Source organism: Pantherophis guttatus, chromosome 3, assembly GCF_059756535.1.
Source record: "Pantherophis guttatus breed Tessera chromosome 3, ASM5975653v1, whole genome shotgun sequence".
NCBI classification, from domain to species: Eukaryota; Metazoa; Chordata; class Lepidosauria; order Squamata; family Colubridae; genus Pantherophis; species Pantherophis guttatus.
In genome coordinates, this window is record NC_142065.1 from 66,190,057 (window position 1) to 66,216,475 (window position 26,419).

A 26,419-nucleotide genomic window follows, 5' to 3' on the forward strand; every position below is an offset into this window, starting at 1 on the left:
TAAAAACTACACATAGGCAAAATACAGCAGCCCACATGTTAACCAAGGCAATTCAATATTGTCAGGCAACAGCAACGTTGTGGGAGTCAAAATAAATAAAGCAGCATGTGTGTGTGTAAGTAAATAAATCAAATTCATACTTTGAAATATTTTGGAAAAGTCGTGCCCTTAGATATCATAAATGTTACAGATTGTATAACTAAAAAGGATGCTTGAACATCAAAAAGCTTTGTCTGGCCAAAAAGTTTATATTCAGACAACTGAATCTTTTCATGGTTCTTTCATAAGTAAGAAACCTTCCCTGAATTTTTAAAACATGATTTTTTATGATCTATCGTAGATTCTACAACCTTTGTGGTATAGAATGGCAACAATAAGAAATGTTGTTGTCTTGTTTCTGAACAAATTTCTGCAAAATAAAGTACACTTAAGAAAACCATATAAAATAAAGCATATTAGTTGTGTATAAAGTGGTGTCCGTTAATATCTATAAACATTCATCTTTGCAGAAAAATACAGATTAAATTCCCAAAGGCAAGGTGTACTTCATAACATTTTAAAATGATTTATTGGAAAAGAAATAATGAAACTGAATATTTATGCAGTACAAGTACTTAAAACACAGTCCTAGATCATTTTACATTACACACAAAAGTCTTGGTTTTTCATTGCAGTTTTATTCCATCTCTGCATATTTTCTTGCTCCATTTTTTTTCTTCTTAGTTCCATTATATTATAAATTAATTTTCTGAAAAGCTTATTCTTACATATGCAAACCTTGAAGTGAGAAGATTTGTTTTTTTTGCAGAGATTTAATACAAAGGGCTAAAACTCCTGAATAGCTTAGTGTTCCTTACCTCATGTTTTAAATCATAAAGGATATTTGAAAGAGATTAATTATCCACTCTGATAATAATTTGTTAATAATATCTGTTTTTTTCAATCTATTTTCTGCCCCCCACCCCCACCCCACCCCAAAAAAATCTGTATGATGTGGTTCTTGCTGTAGCTGGATGATTTGTACAGATGGATATAAAATAGCTTCATTTTTCTTTAAGACTTTTACAGGGCTTGCTGAATCTCTGTGGTAAACTCTGCCCCAGTTTCTCACAAGATGAAATCTGTGATAGTCAACTTACAGCTCATATGTAAATCATTTTACATCTTTGATGTGATTTCCTAGCAAAGGCAGCAAGAAGTGAAGAATATAAATAGTTTCCTAGGTTTCTTTTGTGCTCAAATGTAATCCTGAACAAAAGACTTCCCAAACCAATTTTGAACAATTCAGGACTCCCTTCTTAATTGTTTTACAGAGTATCCTTTAAAAGACACCTGAGAATAAGATGTCAGGTCATTTTACCCTGTTTCTGCAGAACTTAATTTCAGCTTTATTTCCCTTTTTGTCTTAATCACCTTGGAATGCTATTGCCCAGTTTTCCAAATCTCTTTTTTGTGTGTTCCCATTTTTTCACAAGCATTTACATATCAGAAATAGCCCAGTCAAAATTGATTTCCACATCAGACACCTAGTGTAGCTATTTAAGTAATCAGCCAGGGACACATCAAATCAATATGTGATGGTGTTCATGCAAAGATTCATCATTATAAAATTTGAAAAGGAAACAACAACTCACATTGTTTTCTATCCAAAGTGGCATCTATATATCAGAAGTTGGATTTATTAACTTTTAAAAGAGGGAACATAATTCTTACTGTTGCAATATGCATAAATTAATAGCAGATCAATAGGAACAGAGAACTTGCTTTAAAAAACTGAAAACAACCCTAAGGAATTTCAGTATAAATCCTTAGAGAAGTGACTAATAATGGAAATATTTATTAAGGAGGAAAGCAATTTCGCAAGAAATAAACCCAATTTATGATGCACATGTGCTTTGAGTCAATTTTGCTTAAAGTTCTGTTTTAACAATGCTATCGTTTTATAGTTTTTATAAAATAATGTTTCTTTGCCGTTCTTCTTGCAGGATATTTCTTTTCTTACTTCAAAATCTAGCTTGGTATATCAATTATCTAACTAGTAATGCGAACTGATCCTGATTAGATTTGGCCAGGATACAACTAATTTAGCTGGGGTTATCTGTAAAAATATTATTCAAAATAAAACAAAAGGATTCATTATCGGAATCTGAATAATCAACATCAATCCATTATGGAAGCATTTCATTTTCCTACCATAAATACATACATACATACATACATACATACATACATACATACATACATACATAAATAGAGGTAGTCCTCAATTTACCAACATTTACAAACAGTGACCATTCAAAGTTGCAGAGGCGCTGAAAAAGTGACTTACAATCAGTCCTCACATTTACAATCTTCACAGCATTCCCATAGTCACATGATCACAATGTGGACAATTGTCAACCATCATGTATTTATGATGGTTGCAGCCTTCGAGGGTCATGTGATTGACGTTTGCAACCCTCACAGACAGCTTTTGACAAACAAAGTGAATGGGGGGGGATGGATCTGCTTAATGACCACATGATTCACTTAACAATTGGAGTGGTTCACTTAAAAACTACAGCAAAAATGTTGCAAAATTGGGTGTGATTCAGTTAACAACTATTTTGCTTAGCAATGGAAATTCTATCCTTTGGTCATAAATCAAGGACTACTTATAATTAAGTTCTCAGAGCCTGACGTAATTAACTTTAGTTTGTCATAGCCATGCTATCTTAACTTCTTCCTATTAAAGAAGTCCCTGCTCAACAGTTTGAATGTTGTACTAATTAATAAGATCCTTTTTTGATATAGCTTAGAGTGCATGCTGTTATAATGCAATAGGCTGCCTTTACATATTCTTAACATCACAATATGCCTCTTGACTGGACATATATTTATTTCCTGTTTACATGAAAATTAAAATAAGACTATAATTTCCTCAGCAATGGCATCAGCTCAGAATTCTTGCTTGACCCTTAGAAAAACCTTAAAACCTAAACTATTGAAAAGGGCAGTTATTTACAATCTGCTATTGGTGTACCTATTCATATTATTTATTTGTTTGTCGAATTTCTACACCATTCATCTCATCAACGCAGAGCACTTTTCAAATAAAACCGTAAACTGAAAATTTGCAAACATTTTGATAATTTTAAGGATTAATATTTTTGTATTATTCTGCTTTTCTGTTATGATTATTTTAGTTTTTCAGTGTATACTTTCATTACTATATTGAATAGGGGGGCATAAAATAATATCTATCTATCTATTTATTTTTATTTATTAGAATTTGTCAAACAAAGATGAGAGCAAGAATAAAAGAATAAAAGAATAAAAATATAATTACAGGGACGATAGGCATGTTAGTGCAGTTATGCACTTCCCCTCTACTGAGGGGAAGTATGATGACTCCACGGAAGTCAATTTGTGACTGAAACTGTGAAAATTTGTAGCTGAAACAACTGAATCAGGTAGTGCATTCCAGACTTTGACAACTCTATTACAGGAATCATATTTGTTACAGTCAAATTTAGAACGATTTACATTGAATTTAGAGCGGTTGTTAGCAAGCATATTATTGCAATTAAAACAAAAAAAGTCATTTACAGGTAAAACATTACTATGTATAATTTTGTATGCAATACCTAGGTCTGACCGCAAGTGAAGTTCTAAGTTATCCAAACTGAGAATTTCGAGGGAATTCTATTGTGTACAGAAGAGTGCAAAACTTTTCTCGTGAAATACTTCTGAATACTTCTAAGTATTTTTGAATACTTATGAACCTTGTTGAATAAAGAATCTGTCTATCTTTATGATGGACCATATTCCAGTGAACTCCAGGTGGTAAACTAAACTAAACTAAACTAAACTAAACTAAACTAAACTAAACTAAACTAAACTAAACTAAACTAAACTAAACTAAACTCACCAAGAAACATTCAATAGACAGCATAGGCTAAAATACTCTGCTAACAAAATCCATAAAACAAAACAGGTGTCATTGAACAATGACAAACATCAAATCCAGGCCTTGGGATACTGAGCAATAAATAACAAATCATGATAAACAGTTTTAATTGACCAGCTGTATTGGCAAGTTTCTACTTCTTAAGCAAAATTAGAAACTTCTAATTCTTTGTAAGCGTTTAACTTTTAATCAAATAACAACTACTTATGGTAAGTTGTCATTTGCTTAAGCACTGGATTGCAAGAATAGAGAAACCTATTTCAACATATGAAACTGTGTTCACCTTTGTCTTAGAATTTGCAGCTCTCTAGTCAATATTCTTTGGGGAAACCAATTTTTTGTTGTTGTTGTTTTGGAAAGAAACTTTAAAAATGAAAGCCAGGATAACAATATTTCATTGAAAGAAGTAAGAAGTGCTTCCTGGATTGTCTATGTTTTCTTTTGTACAACTCAATATCTTTGATACAAACTCTGGGGACCCTCCTTCTATGATTACAAGGAAAGCAGAGAAAGCAATCAAAAAGATGATCTCTCTATCCAGATGTAGGCTCTCCTGTAGAAATGCTCTGGCTTATTTTATTCCTGCTTTGAAATGAAGCATCACAAAAGACTTAGGAGAGAGTTTTTCAAATAGTATGACTATGTTGCCAATAATTTCTGTGTTTCCCAGTGACAAATTGCTTCTTAGGTATTTACTTTTGGAGTGAATGGAAAGTTTTTTTGGTCATTTTTCATAGCTGGCCAATCAACATGTCTTATTAGGGTTGAGATTAATTTGTTTTCAACTTTTCAGGGAGGACATATCAATTTGCTTGTACTAAGTACATGAGATCTGGCTATTCCTGTCTTATTAGGAGGAAGAAGGAATAACCTTTATTTCTAATTTCTTTTGATTCAACTCCCTTCATTCCTTCTTGCAAGATTTCTGTCTTTGGGTTCATGGTAGGATTTTTGGAAGGTATCTGTGGATTAGTTTTGATAATGCTTTCTTTACCTATCCCTTATTAATTTCATATATGTTGTCTATTCAAATGATTTGGCTTTTAATCAAAAACTGGCAAGAGATGCGACCTTCCTTAATCCATGAAGCACAAGAAGATGATGCTCTGACAGTAAATGCTGCCTACTCTTCATTGTCAACTGTCTTAAAGAAATGGGTCAAAGGCCATCTTTGAACCCCAGGGAATGATGCTTGGCAAGAGAAAACAAACATTAATCCCTCAACTGCCTTCAAGCAAGAAACAAGAGGAATGATCTATCAGACTTTTAGAGTAGTAAGAACTAGCAAATACAGGTAGCCCTCCATTACAACAGTTCACTTAGTGAACTTCCGAAATGGCAACGAAAAAAGTGACTTATGAACATTTTTCACATTTATGACCATTGCAGCAGCCCCATGATTTACATTTGGATGCTTGACAACTGACTCACATTTATGACGGTTGCAGTGTCCTGGGGTCATGTGATCAACTTTTGCAACCTTCTGACAAGCAAAGTCAATGGGGAAGCCAGATTCACGTAACAACTGTGTTACTAATTGAACCACTTTAGTGATTCACTTAACCAATGTGGCAAGAAAAGTCATAAAATGGGGCAAAACTCACTTAACAAATTTCTCAATCAGCAACATGAATTTTGGGCTCAGTTGTGATTGTAAGTTGAGGACTACCTCTAAAGTCATGTTGGAGAAATAACAGTATGACAGCAAAATACTTTTGCAGGAGACAATCTGTCCTCCATTGCAAAAAGTCTATAAGACTGCACTGTAGGCTTCTCTGTATCAGGAACATAGAACAAGAGGGTTGGAAAGGACCTTGGAAGCAATGGTGGGTTCCTCCCGGTTTGGCCCGGTTTGTGAGAGCCAGTAGTGGTGATGATATGACGTCACCGAACCGGTTCTCTGTCTTTGGGAGCTGGGCCCTCCCGCCCTCCCCGCCCTCCCCGGTGTTATGCAGACCTTATATGTCTGCTTTTTTCACCCAGCTGAGAGGTGCGGCAGAGCGGATTGCCGCACCTCAGCTGGGCAGATTCGCAACATGAATTTGGTGTCCTGCAAGCGAACCGAGCATGCGCGTGGCAATCACGCGCAAAGCACGCAACCAAACAGGTGATCGCGCGCGAAGCACGCACACGAAGAGAACCAGTAGTAAAGCCGATTAGAACCCACCCCTGCTTGGAAGTCTTTTAGTCCAACCCTCTACTCCATCAGATAACATGTTATAAGAGAAGACACTCTTGTTTAATGGAAAGAACTAGCAGGTTCACACATTTGACCAACAGAACTCCTTGACTCTATATTTAGCTCAGGAGAAGGTAGTTGCAGCAATTTCATTCTCATCTGCATTTTGACAGTACCACAGAAACTCTGGCTAAAGCAGCTGCTGAAAGGAAAACAAAAAGAGGAATCCAGGCATAACAGCTGTCTTGCCAAAGGCATTTGGACCTAGCAAATATGCTGGGAGAGTGACAGACACACCCATCAGCCTAAGTCATTATGTACAACATATGGTAGGATGTTGTTTCTGTTGTCATGCTGAGACTGAATATTTTTCACCATAGGCTTAACTAAATTAAGACCGAGAGTCAGTGTGTTGATGTGTTATGGTAATCATGAGACATGGAACTGCATACATTACGCGACACGAAGAAATAGATTTTGAAATGAGGATCCTCATTATGTGGCTTGAGTGAGAGGCAAGCTTTAAACTGAGTTCATTGCTTTCATCAGAGTATTCCAAGGCAATTGGATCGAGGTAGTTTAGGATTTACAAGTGCCACGATCGTAATGAGGTTATCCCAACTTGTATTTGGCCCACCATCTGTAATTGATTTCCTTTTTCCGCAGTGCATGAAGATAAAGGTCTTAAGGTAAGGAAATATACAACCTGTCCCTTGTCATGGTCTGATTATTTTCTGCTGAGAGGCTATTTGGTTTAGCAGAAATGAAAAATTATCATTATAAGGATAATCCACTCCCAAAGTTCTGAATGATTCCTAAGGGCTACATGTTTTTCTAGTTTTTATATAACTGATGCTATTCCTGATGCTCATGCAATAGTCATTTTGTGTAATATAGAATAACTTGGGCAATTGGCCAAGTTCTGGGAAATGACTAATAGTAAGTGGAAGAACAAGCAGTATGGAACTGAATGCAGTATTTACTATTCCAGGGTCATCTGAGTAGTCCTTGCCTCCTCTATGTAAAGGTTAGAGAGTTTTAATAAGGGAGGGAAAATTTATAGTGGCTTTGTCTATGGGCTACTATGTTTGCCTGGCACATACAATATTGTTAATTCAACACTATTTTTTTTTAAAAAAATATCCTCCTAAGCCTTTTAAGGTATATTATTATGGACAAAAGTCCTTAACTGTGTGTAATTAATATTAACAAATGTTTTGTTCAATTTAACATTGTAAGTCCATCAAAGTAAGTCCCATGATTTGTGCATTTTTATTATTTATTTTTATCCTGCCTTTATTATTTTTACAAATAACTCAAGGCAGAAAATATATCCAACACACCTTCCTCCTCCTATTTTTCTCACAACATCCACCTGCGAAGTGGGTTGGGCTGGGAGAGAGAATGACTGGTCCAAAGTCACCCAACTGCCTTCCATGGCTAAAGCAGGGCTTGAACTCATGGTCTCAGACTTTCTAGCCTGGGGTCTTAATCACTAGACCAAACCGAATCTAAAGACCTTTAAAGTCATGTTCATTGGATTTTTAAACATATTTTAACCATTGTATAATTCCTATGATGTCCAGAGGCTTTGTTTTATAAGATTCTATCACTGGATCTGTTTTGCTTCTTCAAAAAGAAAGCATATTATTAGACACAGAATCAGTGCAGTGACAAATGAATATACCTTTCAATTCTCCACTCCATATTCTAGTTGTATATATTTAGAGAAATTCTGTCCTAGTGGATAAATTCTATGACATAATGAACAGGATTTTAAATGCCAGAAGAGTTATAAAGTGGAGGGACAAAGGAGGAAGACTTATCCCTGCACTAATTTCTGATATTATCTCCATCTCCATCTCTCTCTCTCTCTCTCTCTCTCTCTTTCTAAAATAGAAATCAGTGCAGGGATAAGTGGTATATACTGTATATGTGTGTGTGTGCATGTATGTGTGTGTGTGTGTGTGTGTGTGTGTGTGTGTGTGTATGTATACATGTATGTATAAACTTCATAGGGTTTATGTGTGTTTTTCCTCTAGCCAGGTTTTCTCTACGTAACCAAGGTTTTTCTGCAGCCCCGGCTCACTGATGAAAGCAAACGAGCTGGAAATAGATCTATATAGGTCTCCCACCTAGCAGGAAGAGCTAGGTGGGAGCTAGCTGTGGATGTGATTCTACTGAGCTGGGGCTGCAGAAAAACCTTGGTTACGTAGGGAAAACCTGGCTAGAGGAAAAACACACATAAACCCTACGAAGAAGTAAGAAAATATATATTTTCTGATTATATATATATATATATATATATGTTTTCTCAGGTTTTCGCGGGTGTTTGTATGTAGGTCTTTGGTTATTCGGGTCTTCTCCCACGTAAAATTGGAAGTGTCTTGGCGACGTTTCGACGAAGTCTCATTCGTCATCTTCAGGCTGGTGTTCTCGGCTTCGTGCTTCCAGGAGCAATGTGAGATCGCAGCTGTCTCTTCCTTTTAACTGCTAGTGGGGGTGTGAGCTGATTGGGTGGGAACTTGGCTGTGTTCTGATTGGGTGGAGGTGTGTTCTGATTGGTTATGGGCTTGGCTGTGCTCTGATTGGATGGGGGGTTGGTTGTGCTCTGATTGGCTGGGGGTGTGTTTTGTTCATTTCCAGAACAAAACGCTTAGCTGACGAACAACACCTAAAAACCGAACTACACACTCTCACTAACGTACTAACATCCAATGGATTCCAAAGAAATAAGATCACCAACCTAATCCAAAAAGAAACCCCCACTAAAATCCAAGACAGAGAACAAGAAAACGGCAAAGCCCTCCTCCCATACATAAAAGGCACCACAGACAGAATAAGCAAAATCCTCCACAAACATAACATCAAGACAGCATTCTGCACAAACCGAAAAATATCCACCATCCTAAGGAACCCCAAAGACAAAATTGAGTTAGAAAATCAAGGAGTATATGAAATCCCATGCACCGCCTGCCCCACCACATACATCGGACAAACCAACAGACGAATAAGTGCACGCATAGAAGAACACAAGAACTCAGTCAGAAAAGAGGAACCAACTTCTTCCCTGGTCCAACACCTTAAAGCCACAGGACATGATATTGACTTTAAAAAGACCAGAACTATCACCAAAACTGAACACTTTAACAACAGAATAATCAGAGAAGCCATCGAGATAGAAAAACGCCCACACAGCATGAACAAATGAGACGATACCTCCCGCCTACCAGCCATTTGGAAACCCGCCCTTATTGACAAACGAGTCCCTAACACGACGAATGACACCAGACCCACACTCACGAGAGCCACACAGGATGTCACCACCACACATCCACGCAGAAAACAGACTCAAACCCACACTGATAATGAGCCACGACCAAGGACCAGAAGCCAGACCGCAGCTGCATCATTAGCCACTTTAAACCCCTCCAATCCATACATGAAGCAGACTGACACCCACCATGAAGAGCTCGCACGGCCACAAACACGAAGCCAAACAACAACAACGCAGCTCACCAGCTCAAATCCCCCTGCAACTCAGACTAAGCTGAGCACAACCAAGCCCCCACCCAAACAGAACACACCCCCAGCCAATCAGAGCACAACCAACCCCCCATCCAATCAGAGCACAGCCAAGCCCCTAACCAATCAGAACACACCTCCACCCAATCAGAACACAGCCAAGTTCCCACCCAATCAGCTCACACCCCCACTAGCAGTTAAAAGGAAGAGACAGCTGCGATCTCACATTGCTCCTGGAAGCACGAAGCCGAGAACACCAGCCTGAAGATGACGAATGAGACTTTGTCGAAACGTCGCCAAGACACTTCCAATTTTACGTGGGAGAAGACCCGAATAACCAAAGACCTACATCTATCTATCTATCTATCTATCTATCTATCTATCTATCTATCTATATAAAATCAGAAATTAGTACAGGGAATAAGTCTTCCTCCCTTGTCCCTTCATTCTACACTTCTTCTGGAATTCTGCTTTGGCACCTCAGTCATGGCTTACATTAACTGAGGAACTCAGGCATAATGTCCATTAACCAATTGAGATAATGAGCTTGCATATTTATTATCATCATCATTTCTATTATATGTATTCACATTTCATTGGCATTTACTTCAGTTGTCACATCTTGAGGTTGGCATAAACAAATACCAGGCAATGTAAGAATGGGAATCCAGGATATTAGAAAGTAATGATTCCCCATTTAGTTGTGAAGAAATGATGCCAAAGTTGATGTCAAGGCAGCAAAGTTAACCTCTGTCACCTGTGTGTTTAGACGAGTGAATGCCTTCCTTAATGAGGTAGTATGATTTATAATGGACTCGTTTGCCTTCATAATAAATTTATTAAGTGATCATCTCCTCCCTTCTATCTCTAAATCTGTAACTCACATCACAGTAATTGGTGTTTAATCCTCCACCAGCAAGTCATCAAATGACTTCATAACAATATAGATGTTCTTTGTCATTTCATTAAATAATGCAGAGTGGGCAGTAGAAAAGGAAAGTGAAAGATAAAAGTGCTTCCGGAGACAAAGACCATCACTCAAAACCAAACAGCAAAAAAAGTGTATGATGATATTTAACAAGCTAATAGAAATAATGGAGGACATTTGCACATATGCAGAATAAAATATATAACATTGTGACATGTAGGATTGTAAAAAAAAGAGAGAATGTCAAGACATGAGGATTGGAATTATTTAATTTGGAAATTCTAGCATTGCAGTAAATGTGTCTGATTTTTACTATTTAAGTAGTTATTATTGTGGGTGTCAGTTATCAGGATAACAGAGGAAAATTTAATCTTTTCTGACATAAATTCTTGCCTTTGTGATTTAGCACTCTTCCTCATAGAAAACTAATGTCTGACATTCAACGTAGATTCCAGCACCAAAATAAGCCAGCTCAAAGAAGTGAACTCTGGATTTTATTCTACTTCAGTTACAAAACAGCACACAGATCCTTTCTATAAAGAGAATTCAGGGGAGGAGAAAGGTATGACACTAGTTATCTAAGATGCAGTAGGTGAGATCAGAGAACTGGAACAGCCATTCTTTCACAAGCAAAAGCTATTGTTTCTTGCCTTTTCAGCATTTCTCCTTTTTTACTCAATGCAAGGTTGGAAAGAGGATCAGAATTCTATCTGTCCATCTCTATGTATATCCATCCACCTGTCTGTCCAGTACAATTCTTTAAAAACAAACCAGAATCGGTCCAAAGTTGGTGTTGATATTGAAGGAGAAGCTAGCAAAGAAAAATCCAGTTTTGTGCAACAATGTTGCAAAATGTATGCAGAAAAGTAAAGGTGGGTTTCATTATAAATGGAAGGGGAGAGAGGGAGGCAAGCAGGCAGGCTGGCAGGCATTTGGTACTGTTCCTTGAAATGTTGGTACCTAGCGGGATTCCAACTTATAACTGCAGATTTCATTGTAACTTGATACCTGTTTTGCTCTCTTTACCCAGATCTCTAGCCTAATAAAAAAAAGCGTCCGCCACACACACAAAAAATCATTCTTCTTGACACTGCCTAACTATAAATTTTGAGATGTTGCAACAATTTCAAAGACTTTTGATCATTTGTTATAATATATTGGAAAGTTTTTTGGATACCCTGTAGTTTGAAAACCATACGGACAAACGAGCTTCATCCAAACCCTCAATAAAGCTGAAATGAAGAAAAAAAAACCTACCACTGAGTAGATGACAGGGAATAGATTTATCTTTGAAGGGGGTGTCTTTAATTTTGGACTTAAATATGCTCAGAACTAGGAGTCCTTTATATACAGACTCACCCCAAGATACCCGGTTAGTACTTTTCTGAATGATGGTGGAATCAAAACCAGACAAATTTAGAAAGTCTGCTTTCTAATTGATTATATTCTCTTCTCACACATCTTCTCTATTAACTGAAACAACAGTAATAAAAACTGGATGCTTAGCATTATTCAATGCCATTTTTGAGAGACATACCAGCCACAGAAGAAACCACAAGCACAACTGAAAAGTAAAATCTGAAAATCTGAATTAAAATCTGGTACCCAGCTCAAGAATAATAGTAATATGTCCAATCTGTTTTGTCAGAGTATATTATTTATTTAAAGCTTTCTGCTCTGTTGTTGGCTTATATTCTGAGTTCTGCAACAGCATGCCTATTTTGGAGCCAGAAAGGGTTTTTACCTTTGCTTTTCAGATCATGAAAGAACTTCATCAGATATAAAAAGTCCAGAAGGCATCTGCTACAGTATTCCAGTGCAATTGTATGGCACTCAGCCTCAGTAACACAATTCCTACTGGAAAATATTAAACAACCATTTTTATAGAGTTTTCCCACTTCTACAATTATATACAGTCTCAGTAATACTTTTGAAAACAATTTTGAAAATCATTCTTCTAAAACAGATTCATTGACCTGAGAGGCAGATAATCATGGTTTCATATATCTATTCCAGGATAAACAGCGTGAGAATAGGAGTCTTGCAAATTGTTGGCTCTTTTGAATTAAGCAGAATAATGCATGCTTGAAAAATAGAAAGCAATCATTATTTATCCTTTTCAAATTTAGTATGGGAATTTTTAACAGAACAGAGTGTGAATAAACACAGCTGAGATTTGCATGAAAATGCTTTTAAAAGGTAACTAGGTCATCTGTAAAAAAAATAAAATAAAAAATTCTTGTAGTGCTTAGCTTTTAAAACTAATTTGGTTTTCACTTTGGATGAATAAATTCCTTCTGTCCCATGCCTTTATTATTCTATTAAGCTCCTGTGATTTATTTCTTCTGAAATTTAAATGATCTAAGATAATTTTTAATTCTCTATTTATTATTTGGCATTGTAATTCACTAATCTCAGCCTTCAGTAAATTATATATTTTTGCCTTTGTACATTATTAATGTATTCATAAAACATCGCAAGAATGAGTCATATATGTATGTGCGTGCACACACACACACACACACACACAATACCTTAAACTATATTCGTGTGTGTGTGTGTGTGTGTGTGTGTGTGTATAGGAGACCACAATTTTCGTTATGGAATTCATAATAGTAGAGAAACAGAGAGATATCCCAGATACTTTGTCTTTCATCTTTCTTAACTTAAAATATCATGTATCTTCTTTCCATGAACTTTAATATTTTTATGTTATTTCTTAAAATGTAAGAGCAAGAACAAAATAAGTTATTTATTCATTCATTCATTACATTTTTGCACCACCCATCTCCCCTGGGCTCTTGTTCAGATGTTTGCATTCATATTCATATATTTGCCAATCACATCATGTTTGCTTTTTCTAACAAACTGAATGAAAAAAAGTTTCCTTCAGAGGGATGCCTGGTAGGGATAGGAAGTCATTCATGATGAAATTGCTCCATTTGTTTTGGGTGTAGAAATAAGATATAAGAGGATCACAAAGTGCAACAAGGGAACATCCTTCTGTCTTGGAAAGAGAACTATTGAGGTCATATAAACATGTCACATGGTAAAGAAAAAGGTAGAAGAAATATTAGTCCTTGGATTTATGACTGTCGTAAAAATTCTGATATTCAAACTCACAGTCTCTCATCTTTCTTTGCTGATGATGCAGAGAATCTAAATACAGTGATTTTTATGCAGACATTCCACAGCCTTTAACTACTCCTCTAGTTTTATTTTCCCATTTTTTCTGCGTTTTAAAAACTATTTCAGATAATTTATGATGTTACCATATTATCATTAGGATATGCGGTGCTTTACAGGTTCTTATGGAAACTGGTGTTAGTTCTTCTTAGATGTCTATTATAATATTGTCAAACCAAGAACATGGGAATCTGATTTTTAGACAAGTCCTAAAGAATGAGATTGTAATCTTCAATACAAAATTTCCCTTCTCTCTCTTTTTTTTAGACAATATAATATGGTGTTTAAGACAGACGCAGCACCATCAATGTCACGTCTTATCCAAGTGTGTGAGTGTGTGTGTATTGGAGTGCATGTATCCATGCTGCTATAACTGTGTGTAATTTTTTCCAGCAAGTTATCAATGTGTTATAGAAACAGCCAGAAATGCTTACATTATCCAATGTTCTGTGCCGTCTGCTGCCTATTTTAGATACAGTGCTTATATTTTGAGTACACAAACGTTCTGCTAACTCAGTGGGCTTTTATAGATAAATCCACTATAATGTAAACAGCAGGCTAAACAATTGCATTTCAACAACTTCATAATCTGAAATTCTTTCCCACTGAAGGTCATTCTTTTGACATCTACATTTTATTGTTTCCTGGACCGTTCTCCATCTTTTCCGGACAATACCAACTGCAATTTCTGTGTCCACTTTTCAGCTTTTCCTTTAAACTCAATTTTTCTTTCCCTTTCTTCTTTTCTGTCAAATTTCAGCTTACTGTTTCTGGGCAATACTGCTTGTTTTACTACCTGATGATGTTATAAAAATATGTTGAAGAATTCTTTGCTATTGAAACAACAAAGACTGAGCCTTTCTAAGATTATAGCTGGATTCACACATCACCTTAAGCATGCTGGGATCTATTTAATATTGTAGGCAATTCTTTATGGCCTGTTCAACCATACAATGTTAAATATAATATATGAAGCATATATAGAAGTTTTCTAGCTAGTAATTTTTTTAAAGTTTCTTTCTAACTTTCATCAGTAAAATAGACCAGGTTTTTATAATTTGTCCACTGGGCTTCCAATTGTCTAATCATATTTTTAGTATGAGAATAAAGTATAAAAATATTTTCTGTCACCTAATTTTCACACTCTGCTGAAATAGAATTCACACCTCAGCCATCCTACATGGCAATCATGAGCGAATACCAGGTTGGTGAATATTTCTACAGGAAAAAAAATGGAATATACTTTACAGGTATAGGAGTTCTGTTTATAGCAATTTTACTGTCTGGTAGATATTTATATGCTATAAAGAAGAAACAGAAAAAATTATTAAAAATCAGAATATTGGTTGGTAGCTAATCACCCTAAATATATTCAACATTAGTTTCTATGATGTTCTGAAGTCTAGTCGATCAAACTACTTTAGCTATTTTAGAGCACTGAAACAAACCATCCTTTTTTCCATTATTATTAGGTATTGGAAATTATAAAATTGGAAACAGCTATTTAGGTCTTTGAATCTAACTCCCTCCAATTAAAACATCTTTGAGAAATGTCTGTCTAGCCTCAACATTAGTGCAGCCAGCACAAGGAGCCCACCAACATGTTAGTTAGTTAGTTATATTCAAAGTCAAACTGCTCTAAATCAGAAGTCTTCTTTATAATTAGATTGGAATCTACTGTTCAATAATTTAAGATCTGAGAGCTAGTTTGGTCTAGTGGTTAAGGCACCAAGCTAGAAAATAGGAGACTGTGAGTTCCAGTCCTGCACTTGGTATGAAGGCTGGCTGGGTGACTTTGAGCCAGGCACACTCTCTCAGCCCTACTCACACAGTTGTAATTGTGAGGAAAATTGGAGGAGGAAGGAGTATTAGGTATGTTTGCCACATTGAGTTACTTATAAAAATAATATAAAGGGGATTTTAAAAAATCTAAAAATAAACTTCCATTATTCTTTATTCTGCTTACAGTACTAGCAGTTCCAGTTAATCTTGTTTATTTTGATTCTTGAAGTATTAATGTATAAGACTAAATTTTATAAGGCAATGGTATTTCCATTTTTCCCCCACTGTGTAATTTAATAAGCCAAATTGTACCAACACTCCCACTTCTTTTTGCAAAACTCAAGTCTTCAACTGAAGTATTTACTTCTGGGTGTTGCTTATAACTCCCACTGGATTCAGTTTAAAGCTCTTCTGATAAGACATACTATGATTCAGAATACTCATGAATTCAGCAGAATACTTTCCAACCACCATTGTCACACAAAAATGTGGCATTTGCTTCACTGAATGTTGTGTATGCAAGAATAGAAGTTTAATTGGCTAGGGATTATGGAAATTAAGTCCAGTACATCCCAAAAAAAATCAAGTTGGAGAAGACAGTAGCATATGAGTTGCACTTGCTTGTGTCAAATAACTCAGTTGCTTAAACTAGACTACTTTGGGAAATTGTGTATTCCACATTTACATGTTATAACCTTTAAAGGACACCCACCTAATATTTTATGGAGAATATCACCTGATTATAATTTATAATATGTGATTTAGCCTGCAGTTATTATCATTAGCACAACGTAGAATACATCTACAGTTACATTCATTATAACTTCCTTCTTTTGTTAACCCAATGTTCCAACAGAGATATTTTAGCCACTGTGTAATAAAAAAAAAGAGCATCCTTGTATATTTGTCTTCTAATGGAGTTGAAGCATTCATCGATGGATAAACATTGGGAAACCAAACAAAGAACTAGCCATTAGCTGTGGACCTGGGGAAGCAGCAGACATCAGCCTTGCCTTTGATCTCTGGGAAGAAGAATATCTCAACAGAGGAGTTAAAGGAGAAGACGAGCACATTATTCCAACACTATTTTATAGATCAAATATAAGTAGGTATTATTTCAAGATTGCATACCTAAAAGAAGATTGGGTGGTAATTGTACTATCTATCTATCTATCTATCTATCTATCTATCTATCTATCTATCTATCTATCCACCTACTTACTACCTAGTATTGTGCCATAAGATTTTTATGTATTAGGTAATCATGTGCTTGAAAACAAATATATGGCCATAAACAATTTTTTTTTCATTTCTATTCTTGTCCAAATAGAACAATTTGGGATTAGAAATCAGAGCAAATAACTCCTTTAAGGATTTGTTGACACTTCTGTCTTGCCCTCAAGTCAAGAATTTATCATCCAATGACAGCAAAGTGGAAAACATGACTCCTTGAATGAAATTGATACAGACTTTCTAGGAATTTGCAATCAATCAATTTAGCACAGATCAGCTTATCTACTCAACTAACTAAATCCGTACCCCACTCTCTGCAAAGTGAATCATACTATAACATTTTATATCACCTGATTTCTTTTTTGTTTGTTTGCTTGAAAACAACCAGGAAGATTTCTCAGGTTGGATTGATGAAAGAGTCCAGTCCTAGACTGTCAGTCAGTCAGTTACTGTGTGGAGTGCAGTATAAAATTTATCTGGGTAAATAATTAATTTAAGTGTGGGTATATGGAATACAGAATAATAGAGATGGAAGGGACATTGGAGGTTTTCCAGTCCAACCTGCTTAATCAGGAAACCCTATACCTTTTTTGACAAATGGTTGCCTAGTCCCTTCTTAAAAGTCTCCAGTGTTGGAGCACCCACAACTGCTGAAGGCATGGTGTTCCACGATGAATCATAAATCATAAAAATGGATGTGAAAGTAATCCAAGTGGGTTCTAAAATTTTTTACTATCGGTTCTGTGGGCATGGCTTATTTTGTGGGCGTGGCTTGGTGGGGGTAATGTGACTGCGTGGGTGTGGCTAACTTTTTTTTTTTACTTTTAAAAGCATTTTTTCTAGAACCTTAAGAACCTTAAGAGGTTGCCGGAAAAAAAATGCTTTTAAAAGCTTCTGATGATCAGGCAACTCAGCTGGGATCACCAGAGGCTTTTAAAGGCATTTTTTTTTCCTACAACCTCTTTGGCTGAAGAGGTTGCAGAAAAAATGTATTTAAAAGCCTCTGGCAATCTCAGATGAGCCTTTTTTTTTTTTTACTTTTAAAAGCATTTTTTCGGCCAAAGAGGTTGTAGAAAAAAATGCTTTTAAAAGTAAAAAGTAAAAAAAAAAAAAGGCTTCTCTGGACAAATCCATTTGTGGAGCTTCTAAGCTTATCATACTTTATTGCAGTGGATTGCCCAAAAATTCTGTGGCTGGTTCCGCCCCCCCCCCCATCTCTTCATCACTGCATTGCCCTAACTGCTTGCACTATAGAAGTCTCTTGGGAGAAGTTTTTTCTCTTGATGTCTTCTCTGGGACTTAACTGAAGTGCAGGGAGTCAGAGAGGCTTCAGTACAATGGAGAAATAACTAGTACTTTCTTTACCTGTTGTTTATCCCCACCCATAAATATTTCATAAATATTCACACATATCTCTCTCTCTTTTTTTTTTTTTTAAAATCCTGTTAACCGGAATGAAAAAAGTTGTTAAAAAAAGTAAACTTTTGAAAGGGGCTGGAAATTATTTATGTATTTATTTACCTAATTTATTTGGACACCCATCTTCCCTCTGTTTTTAATATATCATGAAAACAACTCAATGATCTCTGCTTGGAATGATTTGCTGATGTTACGTTGAATGTTAACTGTATATTTTCAGTAACTACCTGTCTATTTATTAGATATTATCTTTTTTGAAAATATTTGTTTTAAATTAAAAGTAAACAATAAAGAAACAGAAAAATAATAAATAGCTAAGTACATACGCAAACTTTTGATTTGTTTTTGGTACAATAAGGAGGGCTCAAGACTATGTTACCAAAATAATTTTGCTTGATATGTATTATTATTGTTATACACATACTGTATAATATTATTATTGTCATACACATACTATATAATATTTCATTTTGTCTGATTTTGTTTCAGCTTTACTGTAAGCTTCTTCGAGGGCTAAGGTGTTAACTTCATTATGGAATTAAATTAACTGATCTGGCTTCCCATCTAAAGCTCCATAAATGCTATGAAAATGCCATCCATTTCTTCAGCAATAATTTGATCAATGAAATTAGTTTTGAATTTTCTTGGAATTCTTTGTGAAAGAGTGTTACAAAAAAAAGGGGGGGGGAGAATCTAAAAGATTATAGAAAATTATAGCCAGCTACATTTTTACCATTAAAACATAAATACCAAAATAACTCCTAGTTATTTTATTTTTCTAGCTATGCTTTCCAGTTGCTGTTTCCTTACACGATAACCTTCCCCAGCCACCATCAATTCCTTCCATGCATTTCAATCACTTTTATTGGCAGCTTATTCATCATTTTATGTTGCAAAATGCATTCCAATCATCACAAAATATATTCAGCATTATTTGTGCTCATTGCACAACTGAATTGCACCATAAGGATACATTCACCTTATGCAACGCAAACTCTGTTGGAAATGATGCCAAGCACATTACTGATGGAAGAGGACATCTCAGTGGAGAAGGAAAAAAAATGAACAATACAAAATCATCCATATGTCTCTTCTTCAAAGCTGTAATAGATGAATGGCTATAAGGTACGATACATCACTTGAGGCAATTATAGACACCTTGTGTTCTTTCTCATTTATTTTATTGTTCTATCATTTTACTTCTGTTCTGTTTATGCCCCTTTCATTTTCTTCCTTTTTTGTTATTGTAAGCTGCCTAGAATAGCCTCATGGAAATATAGTTGGATAAATAAATAAATAATGAAATGATGAAATAATAATGATATAATGGTGATCATAACCATCGGCTAGAGTAGGCTTGGCAATCTGCAAGGTGGCTCCAGATCCTTCCTTCAAACCAAAAATATTGCTGCAATTTCCACATTATTGAATGATGAAACAACCTCCAACTGTAGTATAAATTCTAACAAATATGGATTAATCTACTTTTTAAAAAATAAAACAAGATAAAATAAAATGGGATGAGGCAGAATTAGAAAATCCCAAATCCAGCCTAGCTATACATTACTTTTCTCAGCCTTCCAAATCATTGGGCAGTTCAGTTCCTGGGCCTGAAAAAGTTGCCTTTTTCAGATGTACAATACTATAATACTACATACAATTCCTACAAATTCTTATTCTACGAAGAATTAGAAAACTTTAATAGGCATTTGACAAGACTTCTTCATCGGAGAAGAAGAGATCCTTAGTTTTTAGGAGTTCAAACATTATCCATGTTTCAGTTGAAAAAAAATAATTGAGGAGCATAATACTTTTAAGTTCCTCCTTTATCATTTCCCAAACATGGTTTACTATGACCTTTGCATATTTCTGTGTGTGTGAGAGAGAGTGCCTTCAAATCGTTGTTGACTCCTGGCAACTGCATGAACAAGTCCCTGCAGTTTTCTTGGCAAGGTATTTCCAAAGTTACTTGCCATTGCCTGGTTTGTAGGTTTGAGAGAGACTGACTGGTCCAAGGTCTCCCAGGTAGCTTTGTGCCTAAAGCAAATTAGAACTAGAAGGGAGCAAAGAGATTTGTAACATATTAAAATAAAATGTTAATATGTATTGTAGATATGGAATCACACTTCTTTACACCCACAAAAGTGGACTTTGGTATATGGAGTTTGGTTTCACTGAATATATTGTTTTTCCAACATAAGCTGATTTATTTATATTTCTGGTTTTTAAAAATTCTGTAATATTAATATATTTCTGTATGCACAAGCATACACGCATGCACGCACGCACACACATATGGACACCTTTTTTTATAATAAATTCAAAAAATACATCACAACATTTAAAAAATGGTATAAATTTTAAAAAATAATTTTAATCCGGTTTGCTTTCTGGTTTTGTAAATATGACTTAGCTTTCTTTGCAATAAAATGCGAGATGAATAAATCTGTCTTCCATCAAGTATAAAGATATTTTCATAATCACAAAAATTGTTACCACTCTCCCAGCAAGAAAGCTGATTCAGCACAATATCATAAAACATGCCTAGGCTACTAAAGAGATACAACCTCACTGCCAGCTTCCAAATCTTTAAAGTCATCCTAAAATAACCATGAAACACATAAAAAGCCCATTTTTTTCCCCTACAAGAATATACTGATAACCACACATCTCACCATAACCAAATTTAGAAAACTACCACAATGCCGCTGAATTGATCAATACTAATTATGACAAAGTGCTAATCCGTGGTGGGATTCAAATAATTTAACAAGCAGTTCTCTCCCATAATGATTTCTTCCAACAACCAGTTCACCAAACTGCTCAGAAAGTTAACAACCAGTTCTCTCGAACTGACTGAATCGCACCACTGGTGCTAACCTATAATAATAGCTTTCTAATAGTTGTTTTCAAAAAAGAGCCTGAGTGGCGTAGGAGGCTAATGCCTTCTACTAAGCATTTAACATCTAGCTGCCTGCAATTACTGTGAGTTCAATTCTCACCAGGCTCAAGGTCGACTCAGCCTTCCATCCTTTCTAAGGTGGGTAAAATGAGGACCTGGTTTGTGGGGGCAATAAGCTAACTTTGTATAAAATATACAAAAGTATGAAGGCTATTGCTTAACGCATTGTAAGCCACTCTGAGTCTCCGGAGAAGGGCGGCATATAAAAATAAATAAAAATAAAATAAATAAATAAATAAATAAATTCATCTAAGCTGCAGGAAAATGAAAAATGGCAGTATAGAAAGTCTTTTAAGTTTAGACAGATAGGTAAATGATAGATAGATGATAGATGGATAATAGATGAGTGAAAAGGGGGGGGGAGGGAAGTATTTCCATCCAAAGGCAAAAGAGGATGATCACTTGAAAACAACAGTTACATTAAACCATGCTTATAGTTCAACATAGTAAGAAATAATTTCTTAACATTAAAATATTTAACAAATATATATATATTTCTGCCAGTGTGTATTAACATGGAATACAACCATTTGGTTGTTAGAACCACATTTGGTTGTTTCAATTTATACTTTAAAAGAATCATAAAATTACCTTAATACTTCAGGAAAAGCCAATCTTTTTCTGTTCATGAAGTCTGGCAAGTACCAAGTCTTGGTCACTGTTTAAAAGGAAATAAATGAAAATAAGAAAACTTTACATAAAACGTCTCCAGAAGTGGGTTTCAGTAGGTGTCTGTTTGTTTTGGAACTTGAAGCCGATTGATAGATCAAAGTAAAAGAAAAAAAAGTTATGGACAATTCATATAATTATATGATTAGTTTATCTATCCATAAGCTTGCCTTGAAAGATTCAGTGTCACACGATATTACATGCAAGCAACTTGTAATAGATATAGTTATTTTATTTTATTTATTTATTTATTTCGAATTTATATACCGCACCTTCTCCCAAGGGACTCAGGGCAGTGTACAGCCAGATAAAAACATACAATACAAACATTAAAAACAATTAAAAAGATATATATTAATTTGGCCCCAATTTAAAATAACAAACCAATTAAAAATATTTTAAAAATATTTTAAGCCAGCCCGGCTTGCTGAAAAAAGAAAGTTTTAAGGGCACAGTGGAAGGCACCGAGGTCTTGGATTCTCCTTATCTCTGGGGGTAGCTGATTCCAAAGGGTAGGTGCCCCCATAGAGAAGGCCCTCCCCCTGGGGGTCACCAGCCTACATTGTTTGGCTAATGGCACCCTGAAGAGGCCCTTTCTGTGGGAGTACACAGGTCGGTGGGAGGTCATCGGTAGCAGCAGGCGGTCTCGAAGATAACTAGGTCCTATGCCATGGAGCGTTTTAAAGGTGGTAACCAACACCTTGAAGTGGACCCGGAAGACCACTGGGAGCCAGTGCAGCTCACGCAGGAGCTATCACATGACTTATATAGTTCTGTGCATTTTTTGCCTTATTTTTCTTATTTACTATTGTGATTTATTTCAAAACATATACCTAAAGTTCTCTGGGTACCGCAGGTACAGCAGAAATGAGTACACTACTAAAGGATCAGGTAATGGATAGATTATCACAGAGAATACCATGTTTACCTGAAAATAAGACCCTGTCTTATATCTTTTTGAACCCCGAAATAAGCACTTGGCCTTACTTTTGGAGAGGTCCTATTATTTTGGGGTGCGTGGAGCAAGACAGGGCTCCTTTTGCCATCTTACCTGATTTCCAGCTCTGTCTCCCTAACCCTAACTAGACCAGCTGCGCATAATTTTCGGGGAAGGCTTATTTTCGGGAGAGGGCTTATTTTCGGGGGTATCTATTTAGGTAGTTACTAGGAGTTGAAAATTACATAGTGGCACATAATCAACTAATCAACAAATCAATCAATCAATCAATCAATCAATCAGAAAGTTCTCAGATTGATGCATCATGCATTCCATTGATTATTACGGTAACTGTGATAATAGTGCTATTGATATAATACAACAATATTTGCAAATCTACAGATTTCCAGCCAGGCTTCAGATATACCTAAGAGAAATGATCGGAACAAGAAACAGTATCAAATATTTCCTTAAGGTCTTCATTCTATTTCAGTATTAAATTTGGGTCTGGACTATACCACTTCAGGGAGCAATTAAAAACAGGAATATAGATATTAAGCTTTTGTTTAATGAGAGTATATTGCTTGCTTGCTTGCTTGCTGGAACTCCAATTATCTGTGGCTCAACCAGAACTAAGCAATCCTAGTTCATACTTGGACAAGACACCATTGGGAGATTCTGGGTTGTCAGCCAGAGCAGGAAGTAAAAAAAAAAAAAAAAGCCCAGAAGTTGGCAATAGCAAATAACTTTCCAGTAGGTGCCAAGAAATGTGTAAGGTTGTATTCTTGAGTTCACTAACTCAACTCAAAGACTTCTTTATTTTAATCCAGTTATGAGGACTATATTGGGATTGTGCAGATCTTCCAGGTCTGTTTCATCATAACAAAGAATTAAGAAACAGCCCCTCCAATCCAGAAAGTTGCTTTGGGAAATATCACATGTCTCCCCATGCTTCTAAGGAGCTACCCTGACATTAATTAATTCATTAATTAATGAAATGAGCATCATAGTGTTGTAGCACAAGATCCATCTCTTACACATTGTATGCAACATTTCAATCCAATTATGAAAGGAAAAAGCTTATATTGTGACAACAGTATATTTGGACATTAGGTATAGATGTGTATGATATAAAGGTCATCTTCAAAGGTAAGTCCAAGCCATGTTGTGCAGGCTTCTAGCATACATATTAAAAATATCCCCCATAAAAATATCAACAGAGTATTTTTCATAAATATAATGTAGACTCAGATTTATCCCCTTGGGTGAAAACCAAGCCTAAGAAAGCCACACAAGTTTCCTACAATCTTCTCTAACTTTTCAGTTGGTATAATTTGCCAGTACCGCTTCTAAAAACCTTGAATTATGAAAATAGTAAGCCCAAAGTTTAAATTCTTACAAATAAAAGAAAATTAAGCAAGTTGGAGGCAATGGGCTAATATAGAGAATGTACAATCACTTCACTTACCTTTTGAAAGTCTATTATCAAATAGACTTTTCAATGAGCCTGGATAGCTCAACAGACAGAGCACTGTAATTTAACACCAGCTGTCTGCAATTAAAGTAAGATTGAATCTCGCCAGGCTCAAGGTTTGGGCCAAAACTATTTAATTTGATTTTAATTCCACTTTTAAATTTTGTGTGTATGTATTTTATTGTTTGGCTGTGCACCGCCCTCAGTCCTTCAGGAGTAGGGCGGTATAGAAATCAAATCAAATCAAATAAAAATAAATAAATGAAAAGGTTGACTCAGCCTTCCATCCTTTCTAAGGTAGATAAATTGAGGACCCAGTCTGTGGGGGCAATAAGCTGACTTTGTATAAATATACAAAAGTATGAAGGCTATTGCTTAATGCACTGTAAGCCGCCCTGAGTCTCCGGAGAAGGGCGGCATATAAATCAATTTTTTTTAAAAAATACCATTTTTAAATGGAAGGATATTCTTTAATATAAAAGACTCTGTCCAAATAATCATGCCACAGACTGTGAGAATTGCTTGCAATATGGTTACTTATGTAGCTTAACTTATATTTGTCCAACTTTGTCATAAGACTCACTGTTGCATACTTTCCATTAGATCCATACCTCCCGGGTCACATGAAATATTTATCTATAGGGTTAGTGATTATCTAATTATATCTACAGACATACACTTCTTTCCAGTGGATATTGGAAGATTCCTCGCCTGTTTAAGGAGTCAGTTAAGTTAATGAGAAAGTTTAATGCCTCAGTGAATTTGAAGTGAAAGAGTTTATGTGAAAGTAAATATAAGATTCTTGAAACAATAGAAACTAAACTAAATTTAGCTGTCATTTGACACCTTCTGTGCAGAAATGGAAAAACTTTACAATGCTAATTGCAAACATGCTTTTTCACTTCAATGCTAAATTTCTGGGTTGTAAAGATTCATTTATCTAAATTTCTTAGTTACATCTGTAAATCTTTTCTGATAACAAAAAACCATATAGCTTCTAATATAAAAGTATTCAATAGTTTAGTTTAGACATATTTTGGTATTTGCTATCTAATAAATCAGGCTAATATATGATGATTATATACATTCTAAATGTGTTTCATTCTTCCATTAAAAAAATATTTTTAAGGTGTAAAATGACACCATTATTCAGTTCCTACTCTTAATGTTTTGAGATATAAGTTTTGATTCATGCAGGGATGTAAAGAGGTGTACCTTTAATCTGAGGTATATTAAATCACTAAATAATCTAGTCACATCTGATTAAAAATAAATAAAATTTATACATCACTGGGACAAAGAGACCAGGAAAAACAGAGAAATAGCAGGCAGCCTCTTTCTAAAGAGTTGTTTTATTATATTTTAATTGTATTAGTTTGCTATTATATTAAGTTGTAGGTCTTTTTGTTAAAGTGCAACAGTGTTTATCTCATAGTACATGGATGTGTCTCAGTTATCTATCAGGGAAGCGCTTCGACTAAATAAAGGTAGAAGCAAGATTCAGAATTAATAAAATAATGACCACCCTCTTCTAGGACCTCTAATTATGGCTAGAGCTCCTTTTATATTTAATATTATATATTTAGAGAAAACCTTGTAAAGCTCAGCTCTCTATCTCTCTATTTGACATTGATTTGGGATCTGAAGGTGTGAAGTCATCATACATACATTATATATACCATATTATCATCTCCCCAGACCATAAGCAGAAAGGCAAGCATCTGAATAGGCCTAATGATATTATCACATTCATTACATATCTCAGTTGGCTGGTGACATAAAAGGATGTGGATAAATTCAACATGCTACATCATACCATCTGTGTTGTCTGACTAATTGCAATGGCTTTAGGATGGAGAAAGAAGTCCTGGACATGCTTGCCAAAACTCCAATGACATACAGTATTTCCATTTTAGGGGGAAAATAGTTCTCCCGAGTCCAGCAGCTTCTCAATTCACAGTACTTTTTATCCAAATATTCAAACAGGCAAACTTTCAGGAGCAAACATTTTTATATAGACCTATACAGTTATCCTTCACTGGGATTCAGGTTGGGTGCAAAAGTCAAGAAAAACAGACAGGTCATTACATGGGATATCAGGATTGTCACTCAAATAATGGTAGCAGAGGAACTTCTTCCCAATTTCAATTCCACAATATGGATATTTTGGAATTCC

General features: G+C 35.5%; 1 protein-coding gene and 1 long non-coding RNA gene across 15 annotated transcripts in view; one reads left to right on the forward strand and one right to left on the reverse strand.

Annotated features, from left to right (window-relative positions):
- The window catches only part of DAB1 (DAB adaptor protein 1), a 728,003-nt gene that overhangs the window by 307,264 nt on the left and 394,320 nt on the right, over nucleotides 1–26,419 (reverse strand). For all 14 annotated transcript variants that reach the window (XM_087889766.1, XM_034415187.3, XM_087889767.1 and 11 more), the window contains exon 3: nucleotides 21,755–21,821. The gene's annotated coding sequence lies outside the window, so the exon portion shown is untranslated. The remainder of the gene's footprint in view (nucleotides 1–21,754; nucleotides 21,822–26,419) is intronic.
- LOC148114621 (uncharacterized) lies at nucleotides 6,532–19,159 on the forward strand. Its single transcript, XR_015733113.1, has 3 exons — nucleotides 6,532–6,817; nucleotides 16,406–16,654; nucleotides 18,691–19,159. It is a non-coding gene; the product is annotated as an uncharacterized LOC148114621 (long non-coding RNA).